We start from the raw sequence: 11160 nt of genomic DNA, 5'->3' as shown, positions 1-11160 counted from the left end.
AGCACAAAATTACTTTCTTTTCCCTTAACACAATAGATTTTCATTCCTCATACCTTTTTACTGAACACATACATCCTACTTTCCTTGCATACTGAACCATTTCCCATATTTCTAGTAGTTTTAGTTACAATTTAACTCTTTAAAACCTTCATCTCCAGCAAAAAACAAGAAGTAATTGTGAACTGTCATACCAGCATTTCCTGATTAACCAACTTATGAACATATTCTATAGCCTCTAGAAACATTTTCTCACAGCATAATTTCTTTCCTCAATGTGGTATAAGAGGTGTGTCTAGTAAACCCAAACACCTTGAGTTCCTCTCTAGTAAGAGGACAAAAAGTAAACAGACCTGTTTAGCAATTAATGTTCTAACGGTATCTTATTTGAAATAATCTGGATATTTAATGAATTTATTTAACTTAATTTAGCAAAATTCTGAACCTTCAAGTTACCAAAATCTGTAGAGACTATTTTTAGACATTCCAAAAACATAGTTATTCCTGAAGAGTTCACCTAAAAACCTCTTCTCATTTACATTCAATTTACTTAAGTTTTATCATACCAAGTTAATTTTCTTGTTGAAACATTTTGTAACAAATATGAACTTGACATAGTAAATCTAGGTACAATGAAAGTATTATACTTAATGACTTTAAAGATATGTCTGTATTAAATCAACAACTTAAACTTGTTATTCATTGAAGAAATCCTAGATCGTGTGATCCTTTTAAAAATTTAGCTTAGTTCTTGTGTTTTAGGATTCATATAAACTTTAATTTCCTTTAAGCCAATTAAATAGAGCTCATTTACAAGTTAATTTTGGTGAAATCCAGAGGTAGAGACATATTTATAATTGTACACATAGACATACATACATCCCTATAGACACAGACAGATCTCAGTTTTTCTCCTTGAGTTTAAAAAGGCCTCTTTTTCTTCTCTCATCTCAGGACTTAGAGATAGTCTAAATAAGAGTAAGATAGGAGTTCCTGAGAGTCCTGGTTGAACACTGACATCTCAAAGGCACAGGGATAGAAATGCAAGATCTTCCTAAAAAGACTTCTTTCCTTAGGGTCAGAATTCTGAAAATGTTTTAATCAAGCCAGCTTTCTCTAACACATACACAAAACCAGTTTTGGAACGTCAAAGGAGCCCCATCTTGGGCATTTTTCTCTGGAATCTAAGGAGTATTGTGGCCATGCACTGTTACAAAAAAGTTTTTCCTTTGAAAGTCACCCAATTGTGGAGAATGCCCCAAGGAGAAAATCGAATTAAACCCTTTTTTTTTTTTTTTTTTGCGGTACGCGGGCCTCTCACCGCTGTGGTCTCTCCCGTTGCGGAGCACAGGCTCGGGACGCACAGGATCAGCGGCCATGGCTCACGGACCCGGTCGCTCCGCGGCATGTGAGATCTTCCCGGACCGGAGCACGAACCCGTGTCCCCCGCATCGGCAGGCGGACTCTCAACCACTGCGCCACCAGCGAAGCCCAACATTTCTTATTTTGAAGAGGTTTTTCCTCCAGGTGGCCACAGCAACAAAGTTTTGCTACTGTTGCAAAGGAACTCAGCCCCCCAACCGACTTTTTTTTTTTTTTTACTTAAACAACAGAAATTTATTTCCTCATCGTCCTGGAGGCTGGAAATCCAAGATCAAAGTGTCACCAGGTTTGGTTTCTTTTGAGATGTCTCTCTTGGCTTGAAAATGCCCACTTAGTGCTCACATGACCTTTCCTCTGGCTAGACAACTTTTTTTTTTTTAATTAATTATTTATTTATTTTTGGCTGCATTGGGTGTCCATTGCTGTGCGCGGGCTTTCTCTAGTTGCAGCGAGCAGGGGCTACTCTTCGTTGCGGTGCGCAGGCTTCTCATTGTGGTGGCTTCTCCTGCTGCAGAGCACGGGCTCCAGGCGCACAGGCTTCAGTGGTTGTGGCTCACAGGATCCAGAGCGCAGGCTCAGTAGTAGTGGCGCACGGGCTTCGTTGCTCCGCAGCATGTGGGATCTTCCCGGATCAGGGCTCGAACCCGTGTCCCCTGCATTGGCAGGCAGATTCTTAACCACTGCGCAACCAGGGAAGCCCCAAGACAGCTATTAATAACTAAGATAATCTGACATAGATGGACATGAACAAGACCAAAACAAGCAAACAAAAAAAAAACAATCCAGAGGCCCGAGCCTTTAACCCAGGTACTGAGTACCTCAGCAGCTGTAACCTTTCATATTGTCTGCCAAATTCTCACCAGGCGGACCTCCAACCCAGGACCTGGACAGGACTGCCAAACAATCTTGGCACAGGGACATTTCTTTAACGAGGTTACTCACTCAAAAGACACCTTCCAACCCAAACCCCGAACAGTTTTTTCACTGCAAAAGAAAATTAAGTGCCAGAAGTCTGCAGTGCCTCCCTGGGGAATTCCAGGGGATGGTCCCTAGAATCTGGGAACTGCTGAGACTTGTCCACAGGCTCTCAATACCAGCAAGGGGCCAACAAACCATGGGCAAAAGCTCCATCTGGAGGTAACCTGGCTGGCTTGCCAAATTTGTTACCAAACTAGGTTTGTTTTGCCTGTCACACAGCAAGCCAAAATGCTGAGAACTGTTTACTGCAAGCCTTGTTGATTCACAAGGCAGTCAGGAGAGGTGATGGGAGAACAAATCTCAAATCTTCCTCCAGGAAGGCAAGGGGTTCAGGGTATTTATGGGATGAAGAAAAAAGAAGCAGGGCGGTCTGAAGCATGGGGAGTGTGGGGAAAGGTGATTGGAATAAGGTGTGGTAATCCACATTCTGTGCAGGTATAACTAGGCTACAGGCCTCTGCATGTTCTGAGGGTGCAGTTTTAGCCCTCATGTCAAAAGGTCACTGAGAAGATGCTCGCACATGCCCAGTTGAAGGGTTAGTGGTCCCATCCAGTCTTAACCAGCTAAGCTCTATCTAGACACAGCTAACTCTGGCTCAGCTGAGCTAGACACAGCTAAATCAAGTTCCTGGAAAACTCGGGCAAACATCCTATTGTTTAGGCTACATGAGGCTTGGAGGATATGCAAGTCTTGTAGCAACAATTAGAATGACCTTGATTAACAAAGGCAGATTACAGCTGAAATGGAATTAGCTAATGTTTACCCACTGTTTCAGTCCCCTGAATCTTTTGATTATTTTTCAGTCCTGAGGGAAGAGGGGTTATGACCACTCTGGGCTACTTGCTGCTAAGTAGCATAGCCCTAACAAGGGCTTTAGGAATGAAACTGTTTAGCATTCATTGAAAATACTCTCGTTCCTGGTTTCAAGTTAACAAGTCTTGGTACAGCATTTAAGAGAACAGTTTATAGCTAAATACACAAATAAAAGGATGAGAAGTATAAATAAACCAAGTTTTAATAGTCTCTGACATATAGATCTAATCTCTTGGAGAATCCAAGAAAATAGTCCTGAAAACCAGTCTGGACCCAATACTTCTGGGGATACTTATAGCCAGTTGCTGAATTGTCTAGACTGTTTTCTGTTTCAGCAGAATCATTAATTTATACACAGGAGGTGTCACCAATAGCATAAATCCTCCTCTTTGGAGCCAGAATATAATCTAGAGCTATGCAGTTCTCTAGGATTACTTTGGCTAATGAGCCAATCTCTCTTTGTAGGCCCGTCATAGCTAAAGCATTTTCATTTGCTGTTTCAGCTAGCCTAGGGGTCAGGTTTCTGATCATGTGATGAGACTCCCCAACGTGGCAAAATTGCTCTCACGAGCAATTTATCTTCTTGATACCCAAGCAAGTAGGTGGTCCTTTTTATTCTAGAGAACAATTTTAAAGACCTGGTCCAATGTTGGGTCTCATTTGGATTGTGGACAGAAAGGAGGTGACTAAGTATCCCAATAAACAAATACTACCTAGGTACCAGCTGTCAAGGCATTCATAGGCCTAAGATTAGCAATGGAAACCACAGACAAAGATGTAGCCTAAGGGACACAGAATGCCAGGTATATTGTTAAAATGTATGCTATTTTTAGGAATTTTATCTAGGACACAGCCAAGCCAGGGATCCATGTAAGGCAACATCCACGAGGAATCATTTAATTAGCAAATAGGCAGAGGTGTGAGCAGCCCTCGAGAGGACGTTTTTTCTTGTTTTACCTTTTATATATTGAAATGTCTTTATCAGTTTGGGTGAAACACTCGGATATTATATATGGAAGGGACATCGACTGGGAAAAACTGTCCTGTTTCTACAATATCCTGACCAAGTAGAATTTTGACAAAGGTAGACACCAGGGTTTTGTTTTTGGGGGGGTTGTTTTTTTGGGGTTTTTTTTTGTTTGTTTTTAGGACAGGAAAAGACCAAATTTTGGCTTAGTCAAGAAAAAAACGGGGCAGGAAATTGTTGATTAGCCTAACCTGGTTATATCTGAGGGCTTTTTATCCTAAGTCACAGTGATGTTAGGGATGGTCACAAAATTGACAATTTTGACAAACTGACAGACGCGCAGGCTCAGTAGTTGTGGTTCACGGGCCCAGTTGCTCCACGGCATGTGGGATCCTCCCAGACCAGGGCTCGAACCCGTGTCCCCTGCATTAGCAGGCAGATTCTCAACCACTGCGCCACCAGGGAAGCTCAAGAGACTAGTCTTTTTAAGATTATGATTCATCTTTTGTTTTGCCAGTAGGTTAGAAATTACATGCTTCATGGCAACCCCAACGAAGGTTTCAAGCTCTAGATGCTTGAGTTACTATAAAGGCCCCTCCACTGTCACTCTGAATGGACAGTTAACCCAAACCTAGGAATTATTTCTTTTAGTAGGGTTTTTACAACCTCAGAAGCTTTTTCAGACCAACAAGGAAATGCTTCTCACCAGCCAGTAAAAGTGTCCACAAATACTAGTAAGTACCTAAGGTTTCCAGTGGCTCTTGGCATCACAGTGAAATCAGTCTACCAATCTCGGGGTCTAGCACCTACAGTCTCAACTCCTTTGATTGGTGGTAGCCCAGGTTTAGCGTTATTTTTAGCACATACCATGCATTTCTGTATCACCTTTTGAATTGCCCTTTGCATGTTTGGTCCTATAGTGAATTTCTGAATCCACTGCAGGGATTTTATGTAAACTCCCTGTATATAATTTATTAGATCTTCCATAAGGTACTCAGGTACAAGCACCTTGCCTTGTCTATTCTAAACCCACCCTTCCTTGGTGTACCTATACAGTCAGCCTCCTGACAATGGACAGGACTCCAGTCAAATCCCCATTCACTGGCCCTTTCTAAGTCTTCAGAAGACTACTTTGGATAGCATTTTGTCAAATCCATGTCAGAGGTAAGGGCCAAATTGGGAACCCAGGTGTTTTAGTCCTGACTGTTAGCTTTGCCACTTGATCTGCTAGATTATTCCCTCAAGCAGTCAGACAACCAGATTTCTGACGTCCTGCACAGTGGACAACAGCCAATTCTTTTGGCTCCATGACAGCTTCCAACAAGTTTAAAGTTTCTTGGCATGTTTAGTTTCCTTCTTTTCTGCAGTTAACAGTCCTTTTTCCAAACAGCCCCATGGGCATGGACCACCAAGAAAGCATATTTGGAATCAGTGAAAATAGTTATTCTCTCATCCTTACCTAGGTGGAAGACTCATCAGGGCTATTAAGTTCCACCTTTTGTGCAGAGGTGCCTGGGGAATGGCTTCAGCTTCCAGTGTCTTTTGATGAGTCAGTACCACATACACAGCTTTGCATTGACCCTGGTTCCTAAAGCTGCTTCCATCTATGAACATCTTGTCAACTTAAAAATTCACAACCTGAAAGTTGAGAATTATGTCTTATTTGGGGCATTACTGAGGATATAAGCCCAGGATACAGCCTCTTAGATAGCTCTGAGGGACTGTACTGAAGAGGTACGGAGGAGCTAGGATATAGAGGAGTTTTTGCAGAAAAAATCAAAAACAACAGGTAGTCGAACATTACTGCTAATTAAAGCAACAGACATCTCAAGTTAATGAATTTGGCGCTTTTCTTTGTATGGGAAGATGCAAGAGTCTGGGCTCACTGAAATCATTCCTTTGATATGCACCATAACAACCTATCCCATTTTTCTCCATCCTGAATCCCCTCAGGGTGCACTGTCAGGGGCCGCTGCAGTGGCTGAGGGCTGCAACATTCTTTGCTGATACAGCAGGTGACATTCTGTGTCCAGAGTAGAGACTGCTTTCAGAGAAACATTAGGATTACCCAATAATATGGCCTGATATTTTCCCCATCTTCCTGAAGTTAAGCAGTATTCTCCCTTCTGTTCTAGGATGGGAAGTACACAGTGAGGGGCATGCACAGTGGTAAGTTCTCCTAGTGTAAAATTCTCTGCTTCTTATATAAGCTCATAGGTAGCTGCTGTGGCCAGAAGGCAAACCGGCCGTCCCTTAGTGACTGTATCTAAATGCTTTGAGAAATACGCAGCAGGCCTCCTTATGCTGCCCAGGTTCTGAGTTAGGACTCCAAGGCCGATTCCTTGTTTCTCAATAATAAGTCAAAGGGCTTTATGATATCTGGAAGACCTACAGCCAGGGCAGTTAGTTTCTTGACCTGGAATGCCTTATGGCATCCCCAGTCCAGTTTAGAGGTTCACTGTCTACTCCTTTAAGAGCTTCATAAAAAGGTTTTGCTACGAGTGCAAAGTTAGGGATCCAAATGCAGAACCGGCCATATATAGAAATCCCCACAATTGTCTCTTATTAGTGAACTGCAACCCTGGCGAGATCTTCCCTTCTGTCAAAGATTAAGTCTCTGTCCTTGTGAAAGTTCAAAACCCAAATATTTAACAGAAGGCTGAGAAATCTGTGCCTTTTTATTAAACACCTCATAGCCTCGTTCAACCAAGAAGTTCAAAGTCAAAACTGTATTTTGGTCTGAGGTGTCCTTTGTCTTATAAGAAAACAGACTATTATCTACACACTGGAGCAGGGCTCCCTCATTTAATTGAGAGTCCCTCAAGTCTTTTGCCAAGATTTCTCCAAATATCATGGGGATTTTAAAATTCTTGAGTGATAGGGACAGAGTAGGTGATCAAATAGTTAATTCCATTAGGGGACTGTGCGTAGAGAAAAAAGTATGGGAGACCCCTGTAAGTTAATGACCACTCAAGAAAGGAAGCTTGCTTAACAACTAAACCAAGCAACAGAAACACGAGACAAGCCCCCAAACAAAACAATGGTGGAATGAGACCCACATCCTGCCCAGTGAAGTCAGCAAGTTAATGAACGTTGAGAAGGCGCTTTTTCTGCATGTACTAAGAGGAGAAATATAAGTGAAAGGTGACATTATACTGAAACCTGAGATGATTTACCATGTTTTCATATATGTTACCGCCTTTTTGCTCATTTCCTTAGCGCCCTGACAGTGCCAGTTTGACTATGTAGGGACAAGAAGACTCCCCTGCCCGACGTGGAGGAGGGGCTGACGCTGGAAGTTTGACATCTACTCCAGAACGAGGAAGAAGGTGGTCTGCTCCCCCTCCCCACTTTTCCTCTGATTATAAACCTATAGCCCACTAAGTTCTCGGGGTGGCACTCCCTTGCCTGCCTGTTTGTATCTCTCACAAGCGTCTTATACTAATAAATCACATCTTGCCTGTCCCTTTGCCTCTCGCTGAATTCTTTCTGCGCCGAGACAAAAGAACCTGTGCTTCATTAAGCCCTGCGATGAGTTCTGAGTTTTCAGCAACTTACGCTCTACTGAGTCCCAAGACAAGTTGTACGGTTTCATGAGGAAGTATTGTCCAGCAGTACTGTTTAACTTTTGTATCTAGATCTTCCCATTCGAAAGCAGACAACTCTTGTGATTCAAAACTCAAGGGTACACCCAAAAATGGCATCTTTCAAATCCAAAATGGTAAACCAACAAAAATCTCCAAAGTAGTGAGCAGAGTGTGTGGTTTAGGCACTAGATGAATATCTTCTACAGTTTGATTGTTTTTGGTCTTGTGCACAAACCAGTATTCATCTGTGTGTGGTTTCTGACTGGTAAAATCAAGAGTACTAGAAGGTGACAGGCAGGGTGTATTAAATCATATTCAAGGAAGGCCAGTAGCAGGGGTTGATTTCCATGCTTTCACTGTTTCTTTAATGGGTAATGCTTTTAAGTTTGGAATTTTTGCCCCAGGGCAAAGCCTAACCTGTATAGCATAACTGTCTTTGTTCTCCCCGGTCTCACATCCACCCACACCTCTGGGCCTCCTACCTTCTGCCATATCTCTCCTTGGACAGTTACTGGATGTTCTCTTCAGGGTCAGAGCAATAGAGCCTGCAATGTGTAAGCCTGCTCTGGTGGTATTTTAATGTCCATTCATCTAGGTGCAAAGGTACCTTTGGCATTTAACTTAGTAAATCTCACCCCAGAAGGGGATGGGAACTTCAGGCATGTATAAAAAGCCATGCTTTAGATGGGTGTCCCCCATCTGACTGTCTAGCATCTGGAGAAAAGGCTTTTTCAAGGTCTCTCCGGATACCCTAGTCTCAGAAGACAGTTTAGAAAGCTGGGTATTTAAGACTTAAGTGGCCTCGGTATCCATTAGAAAGCCCAGAAGTTGACTTCCCACCTGGGGTTCCATATTGATGGATGCAGGATGTAAAGGAGCCCCTGGTCCCTGTCACTCTCAGTCACTGTCATTCTCAGCTCGCACATCTGATCTGCCTGTTTACCTTCAAGAGTCTTATTTGGGGGTTTCCCTGGTGGCGCAGTGGTTGGGAGTCCACCTGCCGATGCAGGGGACACGGGTTCGTGCCCCGGTCCGGGAGGATCCCGCATGTCGCGGAGCAGCTGGGCCCGTGAGCCATGGCCGCTGGGCCTGTGCGTCCGTAGCCTGTGCTCCGCAACGGGAGAGGCCGCAACAGTGAGAGGCCCACGTACCGCAAAAAAAAAAAAAAAAAAAAAAAAGAGTCTTATTTAGGATGTGACAGTCTCTTTTCCAGTGTCCCTCCTGTTTGCAATATGCACATTGGCGGGGTCCCACTGTTGAGTGCCCCATTCGAGTGGGAGTTCGGGACTTGAGGCCTCCTACCTTTTGCCGAGTCCCTTGTGAGGGTCCTCGATTTGATCTAGCTCTCCCCTGTGTTAAGGCAGCGGCCTATTTTGCTCTCCACTGTTCCCTTTTCTCCTGAACCTGGTTTTTGCCATGAAAAACTTTGAAGGCAATTTCAACAAGATGAGACACAGGCAGCCCTAGAGCCCCTTCCACCTTCTGCAGTTTCTTCTGTGTATCAGGGTTGCTCTCACCAAAAGTCATTAAACATCTTTTAAATTCTCATATCCACCAGGGAGCTACCCAAACTCAGGTAGGGCAATCCCACCTGGGTCTTAGGGTCTATATCTGCATGTTGCCTATAGGCTTTAAAGACCCTTTCTAGAAATTCTGAAGGATCCTCATTCGGTTTCTGTTTTACCTCCCGTACTCTATTAAGGCTTCTTTGTTTTGGCACCCTCTTCGCAATCCTGCAAGAATGCAATCTCGATAATGTTCAGCATTCTCGTCCCAGTTAGGGTCCATTGTTGCTACAGCTAGCTACACTTGCAGCAGCCTGTACGGGGTTACCAGGGGCTTCTGTATGAAGCCCATCTACTTCCTCCCTAGCTTTATCCAGCACCTTTCTATGTTCTTCTGAAGTGCGGAGGGAATTTAATAAACTTTCAACAACTGCCCGGGTTGTGGGTTTCAGAAATCAGAAGGACACTTTCCATTTTCTGGGGGTCATCTCTGTAAACTGGCATATTGTTGTTTCTGTTTTGTTTTGGCTGCACTGTGCAGCATGTGGGATCTTAGTTCTCTGACCAGAGATCGAACCCGGGCTCCTGCAGTGGAAGCAGGGGTCTTAACCACTGGATCGCCAGGAAAGTCCTGGCATATTGTTCTTCTAATCGATTAAACCTGAAGTTGAAAAGGGGGCGTGGACCCAGATCAATGCCATCGGCTGCTCAGTCTCAGCATTTATACCTCCAATGGGGATTTGCCTTGACGGTGGGATTGCCCTACCAGAGTTTGGGTAGCTCCCTGGTGGATATGAGAGGGGGAGACCATTCCTATTTCTCGATCCTCAGAGACAGCGGGGAAGGGGGCCTGAGACTGTGGCTCAGGCACTGGCAGGGAAGGAGCAGCAGCCTTATCATATGGGGGTGGAGGAGGAGCAGGCAGAGTGTTCCACTGAATTAACAGCAAGTCGTCCTCCTTTTCATTGGGATCAAGTAAAACAGGCTTCTTTGCCTTCCCTTCCTATTGGATTGTAATCTTATTTTCTTTATACAGGTTTACTCTGATACAATGACATAAAAGACTGTACATAAGGTATTTCATTCCACTTTTCTTCCTATTTACAAAATAAATCTAGTTGCAAAATTGTAACATAATTTAGACAGAAAGATAGACAAGATGAAAAGGCAGAGGGCTATGTACCAGATGAAGGAACAAGATAAAACCCCAGAAAAACAACTAAATGAAGTGGAGATAGGCAACCTTCCAGAAAAATAACTCAGAATAATGATAGTGAAAATGATCCAGGACCTCGGAAAAACAATGGAGGCAAAGATCAAGAAGATGCAAGGGCTTCCCTGGTGGCGCAGTGGTTGAGGGTCCACCTGCCGATGCAGGGGACACGGGTTCGTGCCCCAGTCCGGGAAGACCCCACATGCCGTGGAGCAGCTGGGCCCGTGGGCCATGGCTGCTGAGCCTGCGCGTCCGGAGCCTGAGGCCACAACAGTGAGCGGCCTGCATACCGCAAAAAAAAAAAAAAAAAAGAAGACACAAGAAATGTTCAAAGACCTAGAAGAATTAAAGAACAAACAGAGATAAACAATACAGTAACTAAAATGAAAAATACACTAGAAGGAATCAATAGCAGAAAAACTGGGACAGAAGACCAGATAAGTGACCTGGAAGACAGAATGGTGGAATTCACTGCTGTGGAGCAGAATAAAGAAAAAAGAATGAAAAGAAATGAAGACAGCCTAACAGACCTATGGGACAACATTGAACGTAAAAACATTCTCATTATTGGGGTCCCACAAGAAGAGAGAGAGAAAGGACCCAAGAAAATATTTGAAGAGATTATAGTCAAAAACTTCCCTAACACGGGAAAGGAAATAGCCACCCAAGTCCAGGAAGCACAGAGAGTCCCATACAGCTTAAACCCAAGGAGAAACA

The sequence above is a fragment of the Lagenorhynchus albirostris genome, chromosome 5 (genome assembly GCF_949774975.1).
Source record: "Lagenorhynchus albirostris chromosome 5, mLagAlb1.1, whole genome shotgun sequence".
Lineage (NCBI taxonomy): Eukaryota > Metazoa > Chordata > Mammalia > Artiodactyla > Delphinidae > Lagenorhynchus > Lagenorhynchus albirostris.
The sequence above is the reverse complement of the archived record's forward strand: the minus strand, read 5'-3'. Positions refer to the sequence as shown.